We start from the raw sequence: 15,786 nt of genomic DNA, 5'->3' as shown, positions 1-15,786 counted from the left end.
ATGTTTGATTCACGTCTTCTTGTCTGGCGGCCATGTCCCTTGCCATGCCACAGTAAGTTTTTGTTTTTAGTTTTGTCATCCTGCTCTGCAGCGCTTTTTGTTAGTTAAATAAACCCACTTGCCCTGAACCCGTTTGCCTCCCGTCTCTGCGCCTGGGTCCTACCTGCTCTCGAGCCTCCCCCCCACACGACATCTATACATCCAATGAAATTAAACTACAAATCAACAAACACAACTGATAACAAATGTCTCTAAAAAATGATGTGTATATTTGCAGAACCTTAAAAACACCAAACAAATAACAAATGCTTCCCAATTAAAGCACAAAAAATGGAACACAAAATGTAAAACCCAAGTTAGAAATTGCAATTTGAAAAAGATACTTTTTTCAGCAGCTTTTCAAAATCAATCACCAATTCTACTTTTCTGTGGATGAAACAAAGAACTCCAGAACAATGAAGCCATTTCTCTAAGTCTCTCTCACCTTCAGTTTTAAACAAGGTCTGTGAAAATCCACCATACATTGTTCACATGAACTCAGAGACCTGCTAAAAGTGCACAATTGTAAAAGCTCTTTTATATAGACAACTGTTTGTTTGCTTAGAGCTCTAAATATAAAAAAAATGCTTTTCTATCACCTAGACACAGATGGAGAACCATATCAACTGGATTAATAACAGGGTGGCATGTTTAGACAACATGAAGCTGTCCATCACATTTTTGACCTAAACATGTAAACACATCCTTGGCTCTGCGGTTAGGAAATGGTATTTGGGAATCTCTTTATACCAGGAGCCAGCCTGGCCATTGGAACATCGCCACAGTGCCCATCCAGACTGGGACAGCAACGGGGTCCACTTCAGAGCCGTGAGCTGCTGTGTTTAACTCCAGCTGTCCCAGCAAGGTAGACAACTGCAGCAACATCCACTGACCAAGCTGACAAGCCCTGGCAGAAAAGATCCCCACAAGAAAAACACTGGCTCAGGCAGGCTGGTCAAAAAAAAATTGTTTTGCCATTGTCTTGCAGCTCGCAGATCAAGTGGTTTAGTTTTCCAGTAATGTCAGTCAAGAATACAAGTTCAGATTCACAATGTTCATATTCACCATATTCAACAGACATCTCCTCCAATAGCACCTTAAAAATCCTGTGCTGTTTTGCTTTGCAGCTGAGGTTGTTTACGATTTTCAGAATAAGAGTCATTATATGTCCAGAGCCAATCACTTCTGCACATAAGACCTGCTGGGGAATGACGCAGCAGTAATGCAGACATTTTGGAAAGTCTGGGTCAGCTTTACAGTGAGTGATGAAACCTGTTTGTCTATTGATCATAGCAGGAGTCCCATCTGCAGTCACTGCTACCAGCTTTTCTAATTGTACCTTTTTCTGCACAAAAACTCCTTCACCGTGTTATACATTTCAACTCCTCTTGTAGTTGTCTGTTAGGGCAGATGTGTCAGGAGTTCTTCTCTTGTGGAAACCAAAAGCTATGCTGTACTGTTGCCGTCCACAGACTCATCACACTGGACGTTAACCACCTGCACTTTGCAAGATCCCGGTCCAGCTAATTGGCCAAGTTATCAGACATAGCTGACACTCATCTAGACATTGTAGTGGAAATTGAATGAGTTCTATTGTTCTCATCCTTAGGGACAGTGATAGCAATTATCATCATTGCTTGAATTTTTTTCATGCTACATGCAAAAGTCTTTGTCCCTTAAGGCAACAGATTACAGCCCCCCCCCCCCCCCCCCCCCCCCCCCAGGCTGCTGTCGTGTTAACAATAGCTTGGAGCTCCAGAATGGACAAGAAAAAACGACGAGAATGGCTCGAGCAGGGCGTTGCTCACAGGGCGGTCGCTCGTGCCATGCGGTCGCACGTGCTCGGGCCCGCTAAATGCTACTTGTAGCTTTAATTCTTGTTTTTTTTTTCAATTTGGATCGCATTTCTCACAAAAAGAAATGCGACTATATGTGGAAATGCTGAAGTGATGCGATGCGCCGCATCACGTAACATATAGTCCGCGTCGCGCAGCACTACCGCTGCAGTCAGTTTCAGCGATATATATATGCTTATCGTCCTGATGGCTTGAATAAAGCATCAGTTCAGAGAGAAAGTTCACCTCTTACTGCTTGTTTTTGTCCAGATGATGACGCAAAAGGTTGTTTTAAAGAAGCCGGCGAAGTGATGCAAAACATTTAAGCTAGCTTGTCGAACTTCTTTCTTCACCGTGCGGTTATCAGGTTTTAATGCATACCCAGCAGCCAATCAGAATCGAGTATTCAACTGGACCATGGTATAAGGCAGGATAAAAAAAATGATCAAAGACATAAGAGGTTATGTCATTTCCACATAAAATTGTTGCTATTTGAGAGCATGAGACGCCACTTTTGCTTTTCAAGAGGTCTATGTTATTGCAACACTGAAAATCAAAGTACTAAAGGGCTTCAATCCACTTTTGAACGAGTAACCCTTGTGCTATCCTGCACTCTAACATTGGGAGTTGGGTCATCTAGACCCACTAGACAGTGCGCTGAACCTTTTTATTTTCAATGATTTGTGATCTTCAATGGTGTCCATGGATTACATGAAATCTTTACACCTTTATCCACCTTTGTCATGGAAGGGAAAACCCTTCAATGTAAGGGTGGGGTCATCTAAGATAGCACAAGGGTTAAATATATAGTAATTCCAGTTTGTCACGCAATTTTCAAAAAAGGACACAAAAAAAAGCAAATTCACAGTGATATGCAGTCAGGAAAGCAGGTGAGGCAGTGCCTCCTCTGATTCAACTAGAAAAAGTAGTAAAATTAATTTGGTCAAGTCAAATAAAAATTAGTGATGTGTGATTATTGCTGCACGCAATGCTTTATGTATTCTAAAGTAAAACTTTCTAAATCTTCTTTCAATTATCATGCAAGAAACCTGAGCTGTGACACAGACTCTACTTGTTTTAACCAAAATACACAAACCCTCACAAACAGGTCGATGCCTGTGGCATATTATCTCTGTTTCACAGGGTGTCCCCATTACATTGTTTGTAGACTACAGAGAGAAAACACTGGAAGAAGAAAAAGGGAGACTCGAGAGTCGGAGGGGTAGGAGCAAACACAGTAGAACCGTGGCCAGATTTTAGGTTGTCTGGGCCCATGAAAAACAAGTTTGCTGAGCTCCATGACATTTTTATCAAATACCCAGTAATGATTTTGTTGCAGTAATCAATTCATCTGGTTAGCAATATTACATTGTAGTGTGTTAGTTTAAAAATGAAACAATTTAAGTGAATGAATATTAATGTTCCACAAATTTCGATTGAGAGCGTGCCAATAAGGACTTATGATGAAAGGGTTCTTTTATTATAAGTACAACCCCTCATACCTAGGGCCTCAGTGTAGGCCCTAATAATAAGAGAGCTCTCTAAATCTGCGTTCACACCGAACACGATTAGCGCAGCAGAGGCAGCAAGTTTCAATGTTAAGTCAATAGTTCAGACAAGATCTTAGGTCCTGCGCCGTGTTTCAAGCAGTGGGCTCAACGCGGATGTCTAGCAGCAGCTATAGTTGAGCAGCGCAGTGCGATTTGGGCAAGGTGGCCAGAGTTCGAATATCTGAATTTTGACCAGGTCACCATCTACCAATAAGGGACTCAGCTCTGGGCACGTGACGTTTCCAATCTATCAATTAGCGGGTAGACTACACATCAAATGCGTGTGCTTTTGTCCTGAACTTCTATCCATTTTTCCAACCCACTGGGGTCGCTGGGTTGCCGGAGCCTGTCACGGCTACTGTCGGACGAAGGCGGGAAGGCAGGTTGCTCGGACCTTCTGAACTTTGTGATATTTTTCTTATTTTCATAGAGACAGTAATGAAAAAAAGGTCAGCTAATTTTTTTTCCCCTCTCGGGTTAATGGGGGACAGCGAGCATTCAAACTGGATCACAGAGACACAGAAACACAGTGGAAGTGGCTGTCATACAGACACCGCTTTCGCTGCAAGAGTGAAGCTCTTAGTACCTTTCACGAGAATCTTTTAATGATCTCATGAACCCAGACATGGAGACGTGATTACAGACGTGTTTTGTAGAACTCTTCATAATAAATAAAACTGATCTGTCAACATAATCCGTGTTTTCCATTCATTGAATAATGAAACAGACACCGCTCCAAGCTCAGGAACACATTTTTTGGACAGGCGGCGAGCAGAGAATTTGCCTTACGGTGGCCGAGAGGTGGCCGACGCAAATTTGCAGTGCTTATCGTGTCGGGGTGAACGCATCTTAAGAGTACAAGCACCCACCCCCCTCACAACAACTCCTGCTAGTCAGAGGGAAGAGACTATGGCCCCTAAGTCATTTTCAAAAGAGCCCTGTAGTAGGGCTGGGGAGTCCATGGCTAAACATTGGTGTCGAGTCTCTTTACAACAAAGCCTTGTCTGTATCGCCAGAAGTACGGTAAGTCAAACCTGTTTCTAGTTTATGTTCAACTCTGGCAGGTGTGCCATCTGTGGCCAGGCTCTTTAAAAAAATTATAGACAGAATTTCTATGCACAGCAAAGTGCCAGAGGGAGTCCAGTTTAGGAACTACAGGTTTTTCTTTTGATTAATTTACTTTGCTGGTTTAACTCAGTGTTTTTCAACCTTTCTTGAGCCAAGGCACACTTTATCCTTGACAAAAATCCCACAGCACACATCCAAAAATTGAAAAAAGGAGAAACTCATAGTCTGTATTGATGTACAGTCCCTCTGTAATCTCACATGCATTTTTGTTTATTTATTTCAATGTTAGTGCAAATGCAACTGTAATTGTTGAACAACTGAATGATCACAATATGTTTGATAAAATTTACACAAAAAGACTAACATTATATTCATGTTTTCTGTAGCTATATACACAAAAAGTGAACATGTTGAAGTTTTAGAAGTTTTTCTCTTGTCTTAATCAAAGATGAAGTCTTTGAAAACTTTAACAAAACTGTTTTATTTCTTTTTAGATGATTAAATTGTTTGAATTTAGTTTAAATGTGACTGTTGACTACTTTATCTTAATCCTGTTTCTTAAATGTTGTTACTACTTTTTCTTAAGTTTAACATATTAAATAATCCAGACGTTTAAAATAAGTGTTAAAAGAATGACTTCGACCAAACTCTGGGATGTTTGGCTGTCATTAGTAAACACAAACCTTGAAAGAGAACTAAACTGTTGACCTCTGATTTCATCAAGAAGATTTAAAAACTGTTTGTGTGTTCACTGTGGTTTCAAGACGTTTAACAGAGAAGACTCATTGTACGCTGAGATGTTGTCACTTTAACCAAATGCATCATGGGGCATGTAGTGCGATGGCAGACAGACTCGCGTCTTTGAGCTTCATTGTTTTGTTCACTTGTTCCACAGTCTGACACCGGATCCCAATGAAAGCTACACCGCTAAAGACGAGCTTTAGCTGGTATTTTTGTTGGAATAACAGTCTTCTGAACTCCAGTCTCTGTGGCCCTGAGGCTCTTCGGTTGGCTATTCCACAGGCAAAAACCATAATGGTGGAACAAGGCCTTACCATGTGTTTCGGTCCTCACCTTAGGAAAAACTAAGAGGCTAATCGCAGAGGACCACAGGGTCCGCAAGAGAAGGCCCAAGAGAATGAAAACGTTTGTAAACCATTAAGATAACTTTAAAATTGATGAAATAAAATAGATCAATTGATGGGGAGATAGATACAGGGGCTGCAGAAATGTGGCAGTTGTTCTTTCGATTAGTCAAAGCAAAGAAGACAAAGTTAGCAATTTACTAGTTTGCTTTTGTTCCTACCCTAACCTATGGTCAATAGCTTTGACAAAATGATAGAAAAAGATAACATCACAGATACACGTGACTGATGATAGAGTGGCTAGGCACTCCCTTAAATATAGAGCCTTATGTGGCGCCATTGTTCCTCTACAGCAAAAGAAGCCAGTGACATTTCTATGGAGACGGGGGCCTGGTTATCTCTTCTTAGACTACTGTCCCTGCAACCAGATAAACTTTACTCAATGAATAGTTAAATAAATAATGATTTTAAGGTTATCGTGAATTATATTTTAAACCCAATTGTTCTTTATTAGCAACAGGTAAAGAACATGTGCTCTGAAGTAAAGTCTTACAAGACTTATCACATTATTAATTTCCTGTCACAATCAAATAGTTACATTGTTTTGTTTTTGAACTTGTCCCTTTGCATTTAGAATGGGACATGCTGTAGACCAGTACTCTCCAACCTTTTTCAGGGCCTGGTCCAGTTTAGCATCAGACAAGATTTTCACGGACCGGTCTGTGTTGAACCTTTGCCGCGATGACTTTTTTTTCCCTTTCCAACGGTGGTCAGAAGCGCGGGGGACAGAAGGGGCTCACTTCCTCGTTCGGACCCTCAGATTCTCCAGAGCAGGTTAATAAAGAGTCAATAGCATTTATTCTGGGGGAAACCTTCTTTTATTACCATTCTCCTTCCTCCGTAACACACGACATGAATGCGCGCCCCCAACACACTTCTTCTGCACCCTCTCACTCCCTCCTGCGCTGCACACGCTTTCTCCTCTCTCCTACCCACACGCGCGCGGCCCCAGCACATACACATCCCCATTCCACAACAGTGGGTACAGACGATCCTGGCTCCAATGCCTTCTTAAAATGAGAGGATTGTAATTGTGCTGGTTCCTTCGTGAAAATGAATTTAATACTGTTTAACACTGTTTTCGACATCCATGGTTAACATGGTTGAGTACTCCTCTGCTCATGCGAGTCACTTTTGGGTCATTTCACGGTCACACAGGAGATCAAAAAGTTTGCATTTAATTGGAAATATGAACGGCCTTGCAAAAAAAATCGGAATTGGAGCATTAAGCCCTGCAATGTGAACATAGCCTTAGACATAGATGGAGAACCATATCAACTGGATTAGTAAAAGGCTGGCATGTTTAGGTTTAATTAGGTTAAAAACTTACATCACTAGACAACATGAAGCTGTTCAACACATTCTTTACCTAAACATGTAAACATACAGTTGCAATAATCAAATTAACATGAAATAAAGCATAGATAAGCACCTTCATCTCTAAACAAAACCACATAAAAATCGTTTTTACTATGTTTTTTAAAATGACATAAACAAGAACAAACAAGTAGCTGAACAGCGCAGACTTTCAGTCAGGATGGAGACACTCCATCAGGTCCTGGAGCATTCCTGATCTTCTGCTTCTGAAACTGTTTAACCACATCTCCTTCACAGATCTTTGGGGCAGGTTGGGGGAGGGGGGGTTGCAGGTAGCATGTGTGATGGAAATGTGTGATGGAAATGGTGGCTGAGGAAAAAAATTAAGTGAATTAATTGATCATGCCTACAGCACCTCCTTTTGGTGAAAATAGGAATTCAAATACTTGGAAATTGTGTAGAAAAATTACGAATTCCTGTTAACATTGAAGCCTGTTGCAGATGTCTGTGCGGTATTGGAAGATTAGGTTGTGGTCGTGAGGCCGTGACTTGGATGTTGAATTATTGAATGCAACGTCTCAACGCTTCCCTTGTGCAAAGCAGGTGGTTGCGGCGACGCGAAACAAAACACAACCTCACTGGACTCTTACAGATGTAACATAAGACAATAATTTTCTCTCTAACCTTTTTTTATCAATGCTGCAAATTCTTTTTCTTTCTATACTTCCAATGAAATTAAACTACACTGACCAAAAATATAAACACAACACTTTTGTTATTGCTCCCATTTTTTATGGTATGAACTCAAAGATGTGAAACATTTTCCACATACACATAATCAGTTCTCTGAAATATTGTTCACAAATCTGTCTAAATCTGTGATAGTGAGCACTTCTCCTTTGCCAAGACAATCCATCCCACCTCACAGGTTTGCCATATCAAGATGCTGATTAGACAGCATGATTATTGCACAGGTGTGCCTTAGACTGGCCACAAGAAAAGGCCACTCTGAAATCTTCAGTTTTGTTTTATTGAGGGGGTCAGGGGACTCAGACAACCAGTCAGTATTTGGTGTGACCACCATTTGCCTCATGAAGTGCGACACATCTCCTTCACACAGAGTTGATCAGGTTGTCTATTGTGGCCTGTGGAATGTTGGTCCACTCCTCTTCAATGGCTGTGCGAAGTTGCTGGATATTGGCAGGAACTGGAACACGCTGTCGTACACGCCGATCCAGAGCATCCCAAACATGCTCAATGGGTGACATGTCTGGTGAGTATGCTGGCCATGCAAGAACTGGGATGCTTTCAGCCTCCAAGAATTGTGTACAGATCCTTGCAACATGGGGCCGTGCATTATCATGCTGCAACACAAGGTGATGTTGTTGGATGTACAGCACAACAATGGGCCCCAGGATCTCGTCACGGTATCTCTGTGCATTCAAAATGCCATCGATGAAATGCACCTGTGTTCTTCGCCCATAACATATGCCTGCCCATACCATAACCCCACCACCACCATGGGCTACTCGATCCACAACATTGACATCAGAAAACCGCTCACCCACACGACGCCACACACGCTGTCTGCCATCTGCCCTGAACAGTGTAAACCGGGATTCATCTGTGAAGAGAACACCTCTCCAACGTGCCAGACGCCATCACATGTGAGGATTTGCCCACTCAAGTCGGTTACGACGACGAACTGGAGTGATGTCGAGACTTCGATGAGGACGACGAGCATGCAGATGAGCTTCCCTGAGAGGGTTTCTGACAGTTTGTGCAGAAATTCTGTGGTTATGCAAACCGATTGTTTCAACAGCTGTCCGAGTGGCTGGTCTCAGACGATCTTGGAGGTGGACATGCTGGATGTGGAGGTCTTGGGCTGGTGTGGTTACACTTGGTCTGCGGTTGTGAGGCCGGTTGGATTTGCTGCCAAATTCTCGGAAACGCCTTTGGAGACGGCTTATGGTGGAGAAATGGACATTCAATTCCCTAGCAACAGCTCTGGTGGACATTCCTGCTATCAGCATGCCAATTGCATGCTCCCTCAAAACTTGCGACATCTGTGGCATTGTGCTGTGTGATACAACTGAAGATTTCAGAGTGGCCTTTTCTTGTGGCCAGTCTAAGGCACACCTGTGCAATAATCATGCTGTCTAATCAGCATCTTGATATGGCACACCTGCGAGGTGGGATGGATTGTCTTGGCAAAGGATAAGTGCTCACTATCATAGATTTAGACAGATTTGTGAACAATATTTCAGAGAGCTGGTTATGTGTATGTGGAAAATGTTTCACATCTTTGAGTTCATACCAGCAGCATCGCGTGGCGGTCGGGAACCGTACCACTGGACTGGCAGACAGGGGTGGTGGTTCCCCTCTTTAAGAAGGGGGACTGGAGGGTGTGTTCCAACCATAGGGGAATTACACTCCTCAGCCTCCCTGGGAAAGTCTATGCCAGGGTACTGGAGAGGAGAGTCCGTCCGATAGTCGAACCTCGGATTCAGGAACAACAGTGCGGTTTCCGTTCTGGTCGTGGAACAGTGGACCAGCTCTACACCCTATCTAGGGTGCTGGAGGGATTGTGGGAGTTCGCTCATCCAGTCGATATGTGTTTTGTGGATTTGGAGAAGGCTTTCGACCGCGTCCCCCGTGGCATCCTGTGGGGGGTGCTCTGGGAGTATGGGGTCCGGGGAGCCTTACTGAGGGCTGTCCGGTCTCTGTATGACCGGAGTAGGAGCTTGGTTCGCATAGCCGGCAGTAAGTCAGACCTTTTCCCAGTCCACGTTGGACTCTGGCAGGGCTGCCCTTTATCACCGGTTCTGTTCATAGTTTTTATGGACAGAATTTCTAGGCGCAGCCAGGGGCCGGAAGGGATCTGGTTTGGGGACCACAGGATTTCCTCTCTGCTTTTTGCAGATGATGTTGTCCTGTTGGCTTCATCGAACCGGGACCTCCAGCATGCATTGGGGCGGTTTGCGGCCGAGTGTGAAGCGGCTGGGATGAGGGTCAGCACCGCTAAATCTGAGGCCATGCTCCTTGACCGGAGAAAGGTAGTTTGCCATCTCTCGGTCGGTGGGGTGTCCTTGCCCCAGGTGGAGGAGTTTAAATACCTTGGGGTCTTGTTCATGAGTGAGGGAAGATCGGAGCGTGAGATTGACAGGCGGATCGGAGCGGCGTCCGTAGTTATGCGGTCGCTCTATCGATCCGTCGTGGTGAAGAGAGAGCTGAGCCGAAAAGCAAAGCTCTCAATTTACCGGTCGATCTACGTTCCAATACTCACCTATGGTCATGAGCTATGGGTCATGACCGAAAGAACGAGGTCCCGAATACAAGCGGCTGAAATGAGCTTCCTCCGTAGGGTGGCTGGGCGCTCCCTTGGAGATAGGGTGAGAAGCTCGGTCACCCGCGGGGAGCTCGGAGTAGAACCGCTTCTCCTCCACATCGAAAGGAGCCAGCTGAGGTGGCTCGGGCATCTAGTCCGGATGCTCCCTGGACGCCTCCCTGGAGAGGTGTTCCGGGCATGTCCCACTGGGCGGAGGCCCCAGGGAAGACCCAGGACACGCTGGAGAGACTACGTCTCTCGGCTGGCCTGGGAACGCCTCGGGGTCCCCCCAGAGGAGCTGGAGGAAGTGGCTGGGGTGAGGGAAGTCTGGGCATCTCTGCTCAGTCTGCTGCCCCCGCGACCCGGTCCCGGATAAGCGGAGGAAAATGGATGGATGGATGGATGGAGTTCATACCATAAAAAATGGAAGCAATAAAAAAAGTGTTGCGTTTATATTTTTGGTCAGTGTACAACACCAACAAACACAACTGATTACAAATGTCTCTAAAAAATGATGTGTAAATATGTAGCACCTTTAACCCTTGTGCAATCTTAGATGACCCCACCCTTGCATTGACGTGTCCTCCCTACCATGACAAAGGTGGATAAAGGTGGAAAGATTTCATGTAATCCATGGACACCAGTGAGGTTCACAAATCCTTGAAGAAAAAAGTTTCAGCACCCAACTACCAAGACAAGACAAGACAAGACAAGACAAGACAAGACAAGGCAAGACAAGGGGAGCCAGCCGTGGATCTCAAAGAGATTAGGCATCATCAGGGTTAAAGAACTGGCGTAGAATGCTGGAGCTGGGTCTCCTTAAGAAGCAGGTGTCTTGATGAGGTGAGTAGTCACAGCTGTGAGTCAGGAGCAGCGCAGAGCTGGGAGGGGGAGGAGTCTGACAGAGGCACCATGACAAAAACGGAATTTTTACATCAAACCTGTGGCTGATTTTCGAAGATTTGTCGCTGAAATGATCTAAACATTGAGTGACAAGAAAAAAAAGCCTGTTGTCATGGTGCCTCTGTCAGACTCCTCCCCCTCCCCTCTCTGCTTGGCTCCTGACTCATCACAGCTGCGTCCACTCACCTCATCAGCCGCCTGCCTTCTTAAGGGGATCCAGGACCAGTCTCCAGTGCCAGATCGTTGCTCCTCTATGGTGCTTAGTATGGTCACCTCGCTCACAGCTACTGCTGTCAAGCTCTCGCCTAAGTCTCTGTTCTCCGTCTGTCCACAGGAATCCGTTACTACGAGTGGGCGCCTGAGTCATCTTCGCTTCTGGAACCAAGCCTCAGAATTCTCCCGGTCACACCAACGAGCCTCTGCCGACTCAAGCCGCACCAACCGCCGCCGATTCAAGCTAATCCACCAGTGACGCCACGGGCTGCAGACACATTCAATCATCTTCGTGGGAATCTCTCGGACGTGACTACTCCACCCAAACATCTACAAAACCTAGAACCGAACATTAAAACTCATAACCCATCATCTACTCGCCTGTGTATTCTTCCGGTTTCCAGCGTTTGGGTCTGTTTTTCCCGCTAGCCATGACACCTGTGAGATAAAAGAAACTTTAGAATTTGTTTATCTATTTATGGGGGACTCTGGTCTCTTTTAGAGTAAAAAAAAATATTCAGTTGGTTTCGGATTTCTCGCTGGAATAAGAGTGCGTAATTGTATGACTTTCTCATCTCTGTATTACCCTTTAGCAGTGACGGTTTTTCCTATGGGCAATGTGGGCCTTCACAGTTTTTTTTAGACTAAAACCATCTATTTCCACGTAAAGTTAATGAAATGTGCGCTAGAGTGCCCCTACTTAATAACCAACTCGCAACTGCAGAGGATGTGAACAGATGGATAAAAAGCAGGTTGAGAGGATGGGGAGGGGCTTAGACTCACCTCTTATAATTCCAGAACCCACAAAAATCGGACTGCTGCTTCATAATAAACACATAAATAAATAGTTTTCATTCTTAAAGTTAACACTTGACCAAATTTACTTTTTTAAGGGTAAAATTTTAAGCAACATTCGCTTGTTAATTAGCTTATTGGTGGATTTCATCTAAACTCTTCTGCCGTATAATCAATGCTTCAGATCCAATGTACACAATCATTTATCTATGTCTCTTTTATTCAGTTTTATTTGGCACTTAAACACAAAAAAACCCGAAGTATATGTCATTTAATCTTATCTTCACACATCCACACTGGCTAATGTACAGCAGAAAAACACAAAGAAACTAAAATTATGTGGCCTTGCAGTAAAGCAGAAGGGAAATAAAAAGGGTTATTTTATAGAATTGCACCAAAATATCTAGATAAATTGCCAAATGATTAAGATCTGTTTTCAGTTGCCCACATGACGATGATCTGTGTTAAGCTTGATTTTCTTACAGTTGGCTTCTGGCTTCACTGACAGTAAGGTTAAAAAGACATAGATTTTGTCAGTTTGGTTAAGTCATGACTTTTAAACTTCACCAGCTACCCTGCTGGAAACAATCCAACCCTGAAATTGTGTGTAAGGTACTTTGCAAATTGCATTGATCTTTCCAAGAACCTGCCTCCCACCTGCTGCCCATCCTAATGTCTTGTCTTTTCCTAACAGTTTGCTTGAAAAGGGGAATGACAGCCTGAAGTGGCTCTCTACAGAAGAGAAAAAAAGATACCGTAATTTCAGGACTATAGAGCGCAACCGATTACAAGCCGCACCCACCCATTTTCACGTATTTAACTGCTTTAGTACATACACAAGCCGCGTCAGTATACAAGCCGCATGCATCACCCAATATGCTCAGCCTGACAAATCACGTCCTGACTCCCAGACTTACTGTCATTCATTGGCACATTGTAGGAGCAAAAAGCATTGAATCAGCTCATGTGTTTGACTACACCCACATCCGCCAAACAGCATGGACCTATATTCTGTTCATAAGTTCCTCAGTTATGGTTTTTTTTATTGTTTTTTTTTTTTACTTATTTACAATCTAGGTATCATACATAAAATTACAAACAGTAACCATATAATCAGCATTACATCCCTCAGTTATAATGAGGAAATTTACATCCGCGATTCCCCATTTCCCATGAGTCTTAGGGGCTAAAGGCGGGTCACACCCCCGGCTTGCCACACTGTTGTCAGTGTTTAAAGAAGGAGCAGCAGTGGATGGAGGGGGAGAGTATCTCTCCTTCCACTTGTGTCATGACAGCATTATGGTGGTAACGGGGCTGGTTAAAAAAACTCCAGTAAAATAAAGCAGCGGCGACTGAAAAGCGCGCGCCTCCAAGATTTTTACGCCAGATGCTCCTCCTGACACAATCCTGTACTTTATCCGAGCCTTGGACCAGTACAAGGGGACCCAGACTTGGTCTTCCATGTGGCTATATACAGTAGCTAGGCAGTAAAAGAAGAAGGCATTGTTTTGTCAGAGAAAAATAAACTCTGGACAGATAACAATAATATTAATAATAAAAATGATAATCCATTTTATTTAAAGCGCCTTTCAAGAAACTCAAGGACACTTTACAAAACAAAGGTTAAAAATGGACATTAAAAGCACAATAAATAATAAAGACAAAAGTGAATCAGGATGGGAAGGCAGAAATAAACAGATGAGTTTTGAGTTTCGATCTGAAAGTTGGAAGAGAGTCTATGTTACTAAGATTAGGAGGGAGGGAATTCCAGAGTTTGGGAGCAGAGCAGCTGAAAGCTCGGCTTCCCGTGGTGACGAGGCGGGCCGGAGGAACTGAGAGCTGAACAAAGGGAGAGGACCGAAGAGAATGAGAGGGGATTTTGAAATGGAGGAGGTGGGAGAGATAAGGAGGGGCCAGGTTATGGAGGGCCTTAAATAATAATAATAATAATAAGCTTTATTTGTATAGCACCTTTCAAGATATAGAATCACAAAGTGCTTTACAGTAAACATAAAATCACGAAACACACAATGTAAAACACATAAAGAAATAAGACAAGGTTAAGAGAACGCCATTTTAAAAAGATATGTTTTGAGCTGCTTTTTAAAAGAAAGTACTGAGTCCACAGATCTGAGGCTAAGGGGGAGGGAATTCCAGAGAGATGGAGCGACTGCTGCGAAGGCTCTGTCACCTTTTGTTTTCAGCCGAGTTCTTGGAACAACCAGCAGACCCTGGTCACAAGATCTCAGGGACCTGTTTGGAGTGTAAGGCAGTAGGAGGTTTGTTATGTAAACCGGTGCTTGGCTCTTCAAAGCTCTGTATGTTAGCACCAGGATTTTAAAATGCACTCGGTAACGGATGGGGAGCCAATGAAGCTGGTTCAGCAAGGGGGTGACATGTGAGTACTTAGAGGATTTTGTTAAGAGCCTAGCAGCAGCGTTCTGGACAACTTGAAGCCGTTCCAGAGATTTTTCATTTAAACATGTGAAAATGGAGTTGCAATAGTCGAGGCGTGTTGAAATAAAAGCATGGATGAGCATCTCCATTTCTGAGTGTGACAGAATATGACTCAGTTTAGCAATATTCTTCATATGATAAAAACAGGAACGAACAAGTGAGTTAATATGACAGTCGAGAGATAAAACAGGATCTAAAATAACACCGAGGTTCCTCACAGAGGGTTTAATAAAAGATGCGAGTGGACCAAGGCTCTCGACTATCTGAGGCAGGCATTTGTCCGGAGCGCAGACGAGGACTTCGGTTTTAGATTCATTTAGTTGAAGAAAGTTGTCACTCATCCAGCTCCTGACAGAGTCCAGACACTTGAGTAGAGTCTGTATTTTAACAACATCCTGTGGTTTAAAAGACACATATAATTGAATATCATCGGCGTAAAAATGATAAGAAAGATCCTTAAAAGAACTTAAAATATGCTGTAAAGGCAGCAGATATAAGTTAAACAATAATGGTCCCAAGACAGACCCTTGTGGTACACCACAGCTAAGTAATGCTGAGAAGGATTTGAATTTGGAAAAACCTACATAAGATTCGTGACTCTAAGAAGGGCTGTCTCCGTAGAGTGAGCTTTACGAAAACCTGACTGAAACTGATCGGGGATCCCGTGACTCTCCAAAGCAGCCGTGAGCTGTGTGGCAACAACTTTTTCTAAAATTTTAGAAATAAATGGAAGGTTGGAGATGGGTCTGTAGCTGCTGAGAGAGGACGGATCAAGCTCAGGTTTTTTAAGAAGAGGACGAATGACGGCTTTCTTGAAGTAGTCAGGGAATTGTCCAGACAGCAGAGATGAGTTTATTATTGTCAGGACGCAGGGGCCAATAGACTGAAAAACTTCCTTAAAGAGAGATGTGGGCAACACATCAACAGAGCAGGAGGATATCTTTATTTTACTAACTAAGCTGACTAGCTCAGATAAAGAGATAGGTAGAAACTTATCTAAAATTACAGACCGTGCTGGGCTAGGGACCGAAGCAGCCCCAGCTGCAGGACGCAGAGAACCTTTGACTGATCTGACTTTTCCGATAAAAAAAGATAAAAACCTATCACAATCATTGTTCGAACAAATGGGGGCAGCA

At 43.6% G+C, this 15,786-nt stretch overlaps 1 long non-coding RNA gene across 1 annotated transcript; it reads left to right on the top strand.

Moving 5' to 3' along the window:
* Window positions 1-11,305: 11,305 nt before the first annotated feature.
* On the top strand, window positions 11,306-11,770 carry LOC105356392. The gene is made up of 2 exons (XR_910567.3): window positions 11,306-11,441; window positions 11,520-11,770. It is a non-coding gene; the product is annotated as an uncharacterized LOC105356392 (long non-coding RNA).
* Window positions 11,771-15,786: the final 4,016 nt, after the last annotated feature.

The sequence above is a fragment of the Oryzias latipes genome, chromosome 3 (assembly GCF_002234675.1).
Source record: "Oryzias latipes chromosome 3, ASM223467v1".
Lineage (NCBI taxonomy): Eukaryota > Metazoa > Chordata > Actinopteri > Beloniformes > Adrianichthyidae > Oryzias > Oryzias latipes.
This window is presented reverse-complemented; position numbering and strand designations above follow the sequence as displayed.